Source organism: Urtica dioica, chromosome 5 (assembly GCF_054948205.1).
Source record: "Urtica dioica subsp. dioica isolate 48M chromosome 5, U.dioica_male_clone48M_v1_H2, whole genome shotgun sequence".
In the NCBI taxonomy this organism is placed as follows: Eukaryota; Viridiplantae; Streptophyta; class Magnoliopsida; order Rosales; family Urticaceae; genus Urtica; species Urtica dioica.
In genome coordinates this window covers 15,509,928-15,523,021 of record NC_142760.1, presented here as the reverse complement: position 1 = coordinate 15,523,021, position 13,094 = coordinate 15,509,928, and positions in this window count along the sequence as shown.

Sequence of the window (13,094 nt, the reverse complement as noted above, 5' to 3'; positions counted from 1 at the left end):
CGCATTCCACGGGTGTGTGAACACGAGTCCCTCCATGTTCTCGAGCTCGTATGTGCCATTGTGGATGGCTCGGCGCACACGGTACGGGCCTTCCCAGGTGGGGCCTAGAACTCCCGCACCTTGCACTTTGGTGTTTTGGAACACCCTTCGAAGGACGAGGCTTCCGTCGGCGAACTTCCGCAGCTTGATCTTCGAGTTGTAGTACTTCTCGACCTTCCTCTTCTGCGCGGCAAGCCGGGTAAGTGCGTCCGCCCTCCTTTCGTCTATGAGGTCTAGCTCGAGCCTGATCGCGTCATCGTTGGCGGCTTCGCCGTACTCCTCGACGCGCAAGGTTGGCAACTTGATCTCGACGGGTACCACAGCCTCGACGCCGAACGCGAGAGCGAAAGGGGTTTCGCCGGTCGCGTTTCGGGCGGTGGTGCGGTATGCCCATAAGACCATGGGGAGCTCGTCAGCCCAAGCCCCCTTTCTCGCCTCCAGCTTCTTCTTCAGGTTCTCCTTGATCGTCTTATTCACCGCCTCGACCTGACCGTTGGCTTGGGGATGGCGGGGAGAGGAGAAAGTCTTGCTAATGCCAAGCTGTCCGCACATTTCTCGGAGGCGCGCATTGTCGAATTGCTTTCCGTTGTCGGTTACAATTGACGCAGGGATCCCGAAGCTGCAGATGATGTTTCTCCAAATGAAGCTTGTCGTGTTCGCCTCGGTGATCTTTGCTAGCGGCTCAGCCTCTACCCACTTCGTGAAGTAATCGATAGCCACGATCGCGTGCTTGTATTGTCTCGGGGCCGTAGGTAGCTCGCCGATGAGGTCTATTTCCCACTTCGCGAAAGGTCGCGGCACGATAATCGGACACAAAGGGGCCGGTGCTTGGCGCGGAATGTGGGCGAACCTTTGGCACTTGTCACACTTCTTGGCCCACTCGTGGGAGTCCTTTTTCAAGTTTGGCCAGAAATATCCAAGTCTTAGCAACTTCAATGCCAAAGATTGCCCGGCGGCGTGGTTACCGCACACCCCCTCGTGCACCTCGTGGAGTGCTTTCCTCGCCTCCACCTCGGTCAGGCAACGGAGAAGGGGCATGGAGTAGCCTCTCTTGAACAAACTGTCCTCCCTCATCGTGTACTTCGGGGCTAGGCTTCTCAGCTTTCTAGCTTCTTCTTTATCCTCGGGGACGACTCCTCGTTTGAGGAATTCCACGAGCGGGGTCATCCATGAGGGGGGCGGAATCTCGTCAATGACCCCTACGTCGCCTCTCGAGACGTAGGGTCGGGTCAACACTTCGATTGGGACGCTGCCCTCGCCTTCCTCGTCTATCCCAGACGCGAGGCGAGCTAGGGCGTCGGCGTCAACGTTCGCCTCTCGAGGGACCTGGACGATCTCGAACCACGACAGGGCCTCCAAGTTCTTTTGGGCCTTGGACAAGTAGGCGATCATGTGTGGCTCCTTTGCGGCGTAGTCGCCCTTAACCTGATTCACGATCAATTGCGAGTCGCAATGGATGCGCAGGTTTTGGGCGCCCAACTTGTTCGCTAGCTCCAAGCCAACAATCAGAGCCTCGTACTCTGCCTCGTTGTTGGAAGCCTTGAACTCGAACCGCAGGGCATACCTCAGCTTTTCCCTATCGGGATTTGTGAGCACAAAGCCGGCGCCAGCCCCCCGGGCGTTTGACGCGCCATCCACGTGTAAGTCCCAGACCGGCCCTATCGGGTCGTTGGTTCTCTTCCTTGAAGACTCGCTATGGTCGTCCTCCTTGTCTTTCGTGGTCTTACTTCTTTCGTCGCCCTCGTTGGTTGGGGGCGCGCTTGTGAACTCAGCGATGAAGTCGGCGAGGGCCTGACCCTTAATGGCGGTTCTCGGTTGGAACTCGACCCCGTATTCGCCCAGCTCTTGGGACCATATCGCCATTCGAGAGGAGGTCCCTTTTTGAAGGGCCTTCTCGATGGGATGCCCCGAGCGGACCACGATGGGGTGCGCCTGGAAGTAGGGCCGGAGCTTTCTCGCGCTCATGACGAGGGCGAGGGACAGTCTCTCGATCTCGGGGTATCGGGTTTCGGCGTCGAGGAGCGCCTTGCTAACGTAGTAGACTGGCCATTGCACCTTGTCTTCTTCTCGTATGAGGACCGCGCTCACGGCCCTATCGGAAACCGCGAGGTAGAGGTATAGGGTTTCGCCGTTCTTCGGCTTTGCGAGGAACGGAGGGGAGGTGAAATAGGATTTCATATCGCGGAATGCTTCCTCGCACTCCTCCGTCCACACGAACCCGTCGGTCTTCTTCAGTGCCTTGAAGAACGGTTGGCACCTGTCAGTGGCTTTGGAAACAAATCGCGTCAGGGCGGCGATCCTTCCCGTCAAGCTTTGAACTTCTTTGACCTTTTGTGGCGACCTCATCTCTAAGATCGCCTTAATCTTCTCAGGATTGGCCTCGATCCCGCGGCGGCTCACCATGTAGCCCAGAAACTTTCCAGACTCGACCCCGAAAGCGCACTTGTTGGGGTTAAGCTTCATCTTGTAGCGCCGCAGAATCGTGAACATTTCCCTAAGGTCTCGAACGTGGTCGTGGGCTTTGAGGCTTTTGACAAGCATGTCATCCACGTAGACCTCCATAGTCTTGCCAATTTGATTGGCGAACATGCGGTTCACCAACCTTTGATACGTTGCTCCCGCGTTTTTGAGGCCAAAGGGCATGACCTTGTAACAGTAGAGTCTGCGGTTCGTAACAAAGGTGGTCTTGATTTGATCCGGCTCGTGCATGCGGATCTGGTTGTAGCCTGAATAGGCGTCCATGAAGCTCAGCAACTCGTGGCCCGCCGTGGCATCCACGAGCTGCTCGATCCTCGGAAGAGGGAAGCTGTCTTTTGGGCAGGCTTTGTTGAGATCTTTGTAATCGATACAGATCCGCCACTTCCCGTTTGGCTTCTTGACCATTACCACATTGGACACCCACTTGGGGTGCTCCGCCTCCCTGATGAAGTCGGCGGCGAGAAGTTTGTCAACTTCTTCACCAATGGCTTGGTACCTCTCCCCACTGAACGCCCGTCGCGGTTGAACGCGCTCGGCCACTCTCTTGTCGTCGTTGAGACGATGAACCATGATCTCGGGGTCGATCCCCGGCATGTCGGCGTGTGTCCACGCAAAGACATCTTTGTGCTCTCGGAGGAAAGCGGCGAGCTCGATTCGGGTCTCAGACGGGAGTTGGGCGCCTACCTTGACTACTTGGTCAGGTTTGGCGTCGTCCAACACGACGGGAACGAGGTCGTCCAGTGTCTCCACCTTTCGACGCTCGACTTCGTCCCTTTGGTCTAGCTCTCCGAAGGTGCCTCCTTCCTCTAACTTGCACGGGAATTTGTCTCCGAGTTGGAAGACGGTGCTTACCACCTTCGCTTTCCCCTTTCCGTCCACGCCTTGGATGTAGCACATCCTCGCCATGGATTGGTCTCCCAACATCACGGCGATCCCTTTATCGGTCGGGAACTTCATCATCAGGTGGTATGTGGACGTTATGGCCTTCAACCGATTGAGAGTCGGGCGGCCGACGATGATGTTGTAAGCCGAGGGCTGATCCACCACCAGGAACGACACGATGTGGGTAACCTCGAGCCCCCCCGGTGTACCGAAGGTAACCGGGAGGTCAATAGTTCCCTCCGTCATAACCCTCTCCCCAGAGAAGCCGAAGAGCGGGGTTGAGATCGGGGTCGGTCTTACCCCGGATAGCTTCATCCTGTCCAACGCAGATTTGAAGATTATGTCGGCGGAGCTCCCATTGTCGATCAGGATTCTCCGGACGAGGTTGTTGGCGACCGGGGCAGAGACGACTATCGCGTCATTGTGCGGATGGAGAACTCGCGTTGCTTCTTGTCCGGTGAAGAACATGGTCTCAAAGGGGGCCGGAGGAGGGACCTCGTACGTGTGGTTGATGTAGTGCGCTATTTTCCCTTGGGAAACTTCGCGCACGTACTTCTTCCTTTGCGTAGCCGAGTCCCCGAACTCCGGGCCGCCCAAGATTGCACCCACGACGTGGAGTTGCGAGCTCTCCGGCTCTTCGTTTGTCGCTCGGTCCGTGACAGTCACCGTCGCCGGGCCTTTCTTCCCTTGCCGCGGGCGACCTCCGTGCGCCGCGGCCGTCCCGATAGTTCTCAGGACGTACTCTTTCAGCTTCCCATCTTGAATCAGGGCCTCAATCTGACGCTTGAGTTGATAGCATTCGGATGTCAGGTGCCCGTGATCTTGATGGTAATCACAGTACTTGCTTTGATCCCTCTTGGCGGGATCCTTCGTGAGCGGGGTCGGGCTCCCCAACTTATCACGGTGCAGAGCTAGGATTTGCTCCGGCGGAGTGTTCAGAGGAGTGAATGGCGAGAACCTCCGGAAGCTGTCGACATGCGACGGCTTCGGCCCGGGGAGGGAACGGCCGTTAGGGGCCTGGCTTCCCTTATTCCTCCTCTTTCGGGGGTCGGGACGATCTTCATCTCGATCGTCGCGGCGGCGACTCCCCTGTCCTCCTGCCTTTCGGCCATCTCGGCCATCGAGATAGTCCTCGACTCCCATGTATGTGCGGGCTCTTGTCATCAGCTCCGCCATGTCACGCGGGACTTGGCCAACAATAGACTTGAGGAAGTCGCTCGTGCGCACTCCCTCGGTGATCGCCGTGATGGCGTCCCTGTCGTCGAACCCTTCGACCTTGTGAGACTCCTCGGTGAAGCGAGCGAGGTATTGTCTCAACGTCTCGTCTCTTCCTTGTCGGATAGAGAGGAGGTGGGTCTTCGGCTTCTTTTGCGCCACGAGGGTGGCGAATCGGGCGAGAAAAGCCTCTCGCAAGGCCCGGAAAGACGGGATGCTTCCCGGCCTCAAGCTTCGGAACCACTCAAACCCCGAGCCTGTGAGGGTCAGGCTGAAGGCTTGGCAGAGGGTGGCGTCCGCCTGCCCCTGCATAGTCATCCACGTCTCATAGTGTTGGACGTGGAAGTGGGGGTCCGTACGTCCATCGTAGGGGGGAATGGACGGTAACTTGAAGTTCCCCACGCATGGTTGATTCCTCGATCCCTCCGTACGGCCTTTGCCTCCCCGTACGGCCTTTGCCTCCCCGACTCCCTCATTTCGATGATTTGATTCTGGAGGCTTTGAATCATCGTGACCATGTCGAGCCCGTTAGCGGGGCCGATCGTCGGGGCCACGGGAGTCACCGGTTGGCGTTCGTTGGACGCTTGGTCCACGACATTGGCCTGCGGCCGGCCGAGAGTTGCGGCGGGGAGCGCGTCCCTTCGAGAGTTTAGCCTTTGGCGGAGATCCTCCCCTCGGGAGTTTCTCTACGCCGTCAAGCGCTCTCTAAGGTCCGCACTCGGTGCGGGGCGAGGTGAGGTCGCCCTTGGTCGGGCCGTCCGGCGAGCGCTTCGGCTGTCGGCCCCATCATCTACCAGAGTCGCTCTCTCCTCGGCGAGGGGCCGTGTCCGGCCACCTCTTGAAACCGAGGGGGCGAGTCCCCGGGAATGTGACCGTGCCTGCTGCCGCGCTATGTGCGACGGTCCGGCCAAAGCGTCGTTGGGCCTCTCCGGCCGCGAAGGGGCGAGGCTAGGCGTTGCCTCGTTGGTCCTCGACTCCCCCACATATTCGGAGTCGGAGTAGTCTTTGGCGGACCTATCTTCAATGTCATAGCCGAGGAGGTCGGCTATGAGCGAACCGTCGACGCCGGGGCGGTCAAGGAGCTCCGCAAGCCGCCGGGCCGTGTCCTCTCGGAGCGCGGCCTCGGGGTCAACCATCGGGTCTTGGGGCTGGCTCTCGCTATCGCGAGGTTGCCCTTCAAGACGATGTGCGAGGTGTCGAAGGCCGTACCTCGAGCCTGTCGCTCGGGTACCCGCGGAGGTAGCGGGAATGTGACTCATCTCTCGAGAGTCGTGAGAACAAAGGGAGAAAACTGGTAGAGGGAATGCGTCGTCAAGGTCGAGAGATCCCCTCCTTCTAGCGCCAAAATGTTGTCGCTGTTTTTCGGACAACTATTTAGGAGCCAAAGACGGTTAGACCCAAGGCCGGACCAAGTGGTCTCGTCTTGACTCGAGCGTGTCGGACCCGGTGTCCCGAGTCGTCCCTTAGCTGTGGATGTCCCTTGAGTTCGTCAGAGTACCTGAAAAGGAGTAGAGAACACGTGAACTACAAAGGGGAAACAGGGGGGGTGCCCCTGTTTACCTCTCCGACGCTCAACATTAGTGTGATTGAGGTGGAGTATAGAGGTTTTAGGGGTGTTTAGAGGCCAAAGCTTGAGAGAAGCGAGCGAGGTACGAGTTCGGCAGCGTTTCAGTGCTCAAGAATGGATTACCTGGACTGGGGAAAGGATCCCTGTATTTATAGGCGACCAAGGGACGTTTCGAGGGTCCCTTGGCCGAGTGAGGTTGAGCCGGCCATCGGCCGAGTGAGGCTCGGCCGGCCGATGGCCGAGTGAGATGTAGGCCGCTGGGGAAGGCTCATTCGGCCAATGGCCGAGTGAGGGCAAGGGCGCCGGGTGAGATTGAGTCGGCCATCAGCCGAGTGAGGCTCGGCCGGCCGATGGCCGAGTGAGGGAGTGGGCGCCGGGCGAGGCTGAGTCGGCCATCAGCCGAGTGAGGCTCGGCCGGCCGATGGCCGAGCGAGGGAGTGGGCGCCGGGCGAGGCTGAGTCGGCCATCAGCCGAGTGAGGCTCGGCCGGCCGTCGGCCGAGCGAGACGCTGGACGCCGAGGGAGGTTCACTCGGCCATCGGCCGAGTGAAGGGTCTGGGCCGAGAGAAGACTCACTCGTCAGTTGGCCGAGCGAGTTGTTGGGCCGGCAGAAGGTTTCACTCGGCCCTTGGCCGAGTGAATGTGTTGGGCCGACTGGGGCCTCACTCGGCCATTGGCCGAGTGAGCGTTGTGGGCCGCCTGGGGGTTTCGCTCGGCCTTTGGCCGAGTGAATCTGTTTGGGTCGGCCGACGGCCAGGCGAACTGGGCCGGCCCTCGGCTGGGGGAGCTTGTCCGGCCGCCCGAAACGCCGGTCGCGACATCGGACCTCGTCGGGCCGATAACACTAGAACTGCGAGCTACGAGCACGCGACCCCTCTAAAGTCTTCACCAGAAGCTACGAGCCGGGTCCTACTCTAAAGACTTGGGTTCCCAAAGCCTCTGAGCCCAAGATAGCCCCCATACACAAATTGAACTACGTTCTGACCTGATCCTGACTAAAGGGTACGTAGGCAGCCAACCTTTGGCACGGTCACACCCCGCAAAACACACCTCAGGGTCTGGAGGGTGCAGCTCGGTCTACGAGCTCCCATTTTTGGCCCGGGCGCGATCACTTGGTCCGGCCTTGGATCGAACCGCCCGAGGTATTTAATCGTTGTTCATTTTCGTACGACAACAGGTCTAGCCAGCGTCCACGGAAAACCCGGTCACACAAATGTGACACCGAGGCCCCCCGAGGCCCAAGCCGTGCAAACCGATCACGCCTTCATTGGTAGGTCGAGAAAATAGGCCACGCACAATAAAGTCGTGCTAATCGATCACGCCTTCATTGGTAGGTCGAGAAAATAAGCCACACACAATAAAGTCGTGCTAATCGATCACGCCTTCATTGGTAAGTCGAGAACGTAAGCCACGCACCGACAAGACGGGCGAATCGATTGCACCTTCGTCGAAGGGTCGAGAAAATAAGACCCGCATCCACAAAACCGCGCGAATCGACTACGGTAATATATTGAGAACATAAGACACGTAACGCAAAACCGTCCCGCACGACGCAATAAAGCCGTCCCATGCGACACACCAAATCCGTCCCTCACGACGCACAAAAGCTGTCCCTCGCGACGCACCAACGCCATCCCTCGCGACGCATTAAACGCCCTTCTACGGTGCGATCACAGACTCAATTGTGGTCGTCTGGAGTCCACTCGACCTACGCTCGACCAGAAACTCGGGGGGCTAATGTTGTCGGCTTGTCAACGACCGATAGGGGCAAAAGAGTCAAAACACGCCACGATAGGCCGGACCGTCGCAATGACTCCCGACCGGCCAGCCAAGGACCACACAACGAATCCCGGCCGGCCACAGCCCGACCGGTTGACTCCTGGCCGGCGGCCGCCCGGCCAGTGGCCGGCCCAGAGCCGGTGCCCCCAGAGCCGGCGCCCGACCGATGGCCGGCCCAGAACCGGCGCCCGGCCGATGGCCGGCCCAGGGCCGGCGCCCGGCCGATGGCCGGCCCTGAGTCGGCGCCCGGCCGAGGGCCGGCCTAGGGGCGGCGTCCGGCCCAGAGCCGGCCCTTGCCTCCATGGCCGACCCAGAGCCGGCCATTGCCTCCATGGCCGACCCAGAGCCGGTCGTTGCCTCCATGGCCGACCCAGAGCCGGCCATTGCCTCCATGGCTGACCCAGGGTCGGCCCTTGCCTCCATGGCCGACCCAGAGCTAACCATTGCCTCCATGGCCGACCCAGAGCTGGCCATTGCCTCCATGGCCGACCCAGAGCCGGCCTTCGGCCAAGGGGATGCCCAGAATGCCCCTTGGTCCCTTATAAATATCGGGGTCCCTGCCCTGGTCCAGAAAATCCAATTTTGAGTCCCGAAACGCTGACGAACTCGTACTTCACTCATTTTGCTCATCTTTGGCCTCTCACCACCTCTAAAACCTCTATACTCCACCTCAATCCTACTAATGTTGAGCGTCGGTGAGGTAAACAGAGGCGCCCCCTCTGTTTCCCCTTTGTAGTTCATCGTTTCCTTCTCTTGCAGGACCAACGATGGGCGAGGCAAATACCATCCACAGCTAAGGGAAGACTCGGGATACCGAGTCCGACAAGCTCGAGCCCGAACGCGACCACTTGGTCCTGCCTTGGGTCGAACCGTTTGGGGCTCCTAAATCGTTGTCTGAAAAACGGCGACAACAACATTAATGATGTGTCATTTACTTATAAATGGAGATTTTTTGTGTACTTCCCTCGAAGGAGTAAATTATCGTTTGGTTTATAACACCTTTGGATTTTATAAAAGTCTTAAAGAAACTTAAATCCTAAACCAAAGACTAATCATAAACTTGTTTCAACTTAATTAAGCAATATGTCTCTCAACCTTCTCTCGTTTCTCCTTTCCTCGAACAAACTCGAAACCAAAAACTACGTTGATTCGAAACATAACCTCGACATAATCCTTACTAAGCACAAATGGGTACTCACCACCTTGTGTCCTCCTCTGACGAATAATGATTAAACTCAAGAGGACGAAGACGCCTTGGCGGCCTGGCTCTGCTCCGATGAGATTGTTAGGTGCTATATCTTAACATCAATGAACAATGTGTTGCAACAACATTATCGTGACATCGAGACTACCGCCGACATGCTCACCAATCTCCATGAGATGTTTGGAGGGCAAAGGCGTCAAGCAAGGCAACAAGCAGTCTGACAGCTTATGAACTGTCACATGAAGGCTAGGACTCCTGTTGGAGACTTTATGATATTGATCATTAGTTTTTTGAATAAAATGGAAATCTTAGGATCTGAGATTAAAGGGAAGAATGTCATAGATATGATCTTAGAAACTCTCCCCGCATCTCTAGATACCTCCAAGATGAACTACTCCATTAACAAGCAAGAGTACACTGTTACCAAGCTGATGGAGGAACTTCACACTGCTGTAGGTCTCACTAAGAGAAAGAGGAATCCAGGAGAGGCACATGCTACTGAGCACAAAGCCTCCGCCTCTGGAACTGAGAAGAGACCTCACAAGGCCGATAAAAAGAACTGTCCTGCCTATCTCAAAGCAAAGGAACATAGTGTTGTGCTAGTTACCGAAGCATGCTTAGTAGCTCATAATGTACCAACGTGGATTCTTGACTCCGCTGCTACTAACCATATTTGTTGTTCCTTGAATAGTTTCAGGAAAACCAAAAGCTTCGAGGAAGGCGAGTTCTGTTTCAAATGGGGTGATGGTTAGATCAATGATGAGTTACTCATCACTCCCTCTTTCCTTTTGGGGATATGCCCTCGAAAGAGCCGCTTACATTCTGAACCAAGTTCCGTCCAAAACGGTTCCTGGTACTCCTTATGAACGATGGACTGGCCATAAAGTAAATCTGGGCCACATCCGAATTTGGGGTTGCCCTGCACATGTGCTAAGGCAAAAGACTAGCAAGTTGGCTAGTAGGTCAGAATTATGCCTGTTTGTGGGATATCCAAGGGAAACCAAGGGTTTCATCTTCTATAGTCCCGAGGACGAAAAGACTTTCTTTATCACGAATGCTCGTTTCCTTGAGGAGGACTTTATGAAAGATGCAAAACCTAAAAGCAAAATTGTGCTTGAAGAAAAGTTGGGTAAGGAAGCTTCTACCTTATCTGTAAGAAATGTTCTTACCCCTACTGAAACACAACCTAACTCATCAGAATCTCGTCAAGTAGTACTTTGACGTAGTAGGAGGGCTACTGAAAAGCCTGACAGGTACATGTCTTATGGAGACTCTCTCGTAGCCGTCTCTGACATGGATGATCCTGTTTCCTATAGCCAAGCGATGGCTTGTTCTGAATCAAACCTTTGGCTTGACGCCATGAAAGTTGAGATGCACTCGATGTATGTCAACAAAGTCTGGAAACTTGTAGACCTTCCTGAAGGGATTAAACCCGTAGGGTGTAAGTGGATATACAAGAAGAAAAGGGGTCTTGATGGGAACGTTGAGACGTTCAAAGCACGACTTGTGGCGAAGGGTTATACCCAACAAGAAGGGATTGACTATGAAGAAACCTGCTCGCCAGTCGCGATGCTTAAATCCATCCGAATACTCCTATCCATAGCTGCAGCTCTCGACTATGAGATCCGGCAAATGGATGTCAAGACAGCCTTCCTGAATGGCAATCTTGACGAGCGCATTTACATGGCTCAACCAGACGGTTTCGTGGAAGAAGGTCAAGATACCAAGGTTTGTGAGTTACTTAAGTCCATTTATGGACTAAAGCAAGCATCTAGGTCATGGAATATTAGATTCGATGAAACTGTGAAAAGCTTCGGCTTTGAACAGTCAATATATGAGCCTTGTGTTTACAAGTTAATACAGGAAGGCAAAGTTGTGTTTCTGGTACTGTATGTCGATGATATACTACTCATTGGTAATGACGTGGGTAAGTTATCTGAGGTTAAGGTCTGGCTAGCAAAGCAATTCGACATGAAGGATCTAGGAGAAGCCGCGTACATTCTGGGGATCTAAATCTTTCGAGATAGGAAAAACCGGACCCTGTCGCTCTCTCAAGCATCTTATATCAGTCTCACTCTCTAAGGACCTGTCTCCCAAGACTGCACAAGAGATTGAAGACATGAGGAAAATTCCTGACGCCTCTGCCGTTCGAAGCCTCATGTATGCTATGCTTTGCACTAGACCTGATATATGTTTCGCCGTTGGCGTAGTTAGTCGTTTCCAATCCAACCCTGGACCCGAGCACTGGATTGCTGTTAAGCATGTTCTGAAGTATCTTCGAAGAACTAGGAACTTGATGCTTACATACTCAGGTTTTCAAGCGGATAAGGATTCCAGGAAATCCACTTCGGGATCTATGTTCATCCTTAATGGTGGAGCTGTTGTGTGGAGGAGTATTAAGCAATCTTGCATTGCTGACTCCACAATGGAAGCAGAATATGTGGCTGCTTGTGAAGCATCCAAAGAAGCTGTATGGCTTTGAAAATTCCTTAAGTATTTGGAAGTTGTTCCAAACGTCGACGAGCCCATGACCCTTTATTGTGATAATAGTGGGGTTTTCGCTAACTCAAAGGAACCTCGAAGCCATAAGCCTTCTAAGCATATTGAGAGGAAATACCATTTGAATCGCGAGATCGTGCAGCGCGGAGACGTGGACGTTAAGTAGATCTCTGGCAGATTCATGCACCAAGGCCCTAGCGAACAAGGTCTTCGACCAACATCGAGAGGGATTAGGCATGAACGACTACACACATCTTCTTTGAGTCAAGTGGGAGTTTGTTGTCAACGGTGCCCACAAGAAGAGTTGTAGTGTGTATTTATGTACATTTGATGTCATATAGTCTTACGAAGACTCTTACTTGTAACTGCTTATTTATTAATAAAAGTTGAAACGTTCATTCAATCTTCCTTGTCTGAAGCTTTATGATAAAACCTTAGTCTTTTAGTCCATAAACAAACTTAACAACTTACGAAGAGACAAATGTAGATTTGCATGAACAAACTCTTCGTAGTTTGCTTAGAACGATATATTCGCAATCTAAGGGTCAAAGGACTATTGACCTCAGTATGATTGTTAGAAGAATCTATGATGTCTGGTTATGAGGCATTGCGAGTTGGAGACTCTATAGTTCTTCTAGGTATCTTCCGAAGGTGCTGAATTAAAAGTGCACTTCTAGAGACAAGATTAGAACAAACCATTTAACCTCTTATGTCTCGAAGTCACTACGTATGAATTGCATCGTGCTTACCTTAATCCTAAAATGAGACATGCCATTTCACACCTTACGTATTCTCATTTGAGAAAGTTAGAGTTCGGACTCACTATGTGATTCCGAACAAGGCCTATTGGTGAAGTACTAAGTTGTGAGAATGTCATGAGTAACTTTGTGAAGTTCTCATAGATATGGAATTCATGTACAAGATTGCTGAAATGCAATGTATATCACCTCATGCTTTGTTCCTTGGAGTGTGAATAAATGAACTGGCCAGTGTCCAAATTGAGTCCTGACACTTTTGGATGAAACAATGTGACTTGTTAGCTCCTCGTCAATACATTGTTTCTAACTTATTCACAAGCGACAAAGGTGTTGGGGAAATAACAGCTAGAAGGGTAAAATGGTAATTTTGTAAATCCTGACTAGCTGATGCTATTCATGAAGGGTAAACACTGATAATATTCTGTGGATCCGCTCATTACAATTAGGTTGAATTCTTGAGTAGAAAATAAATTCATTTGAACCGAGAGATTTTCAGTGTCAACTCTTTAGTGGAGTCAGTTGACATTAAGCTAAACTTGGAAAAGGTTTGTGAACTTTTGAGTCCAAGTATTTAGCTAAAGCTTTGTTCATTTGGATCCATGAGGTCACTGTCACAAATCACATCAAGTAGGAATAGTTAAACTGGAAGCTAAGTCAAAACAAGAACGAAAATT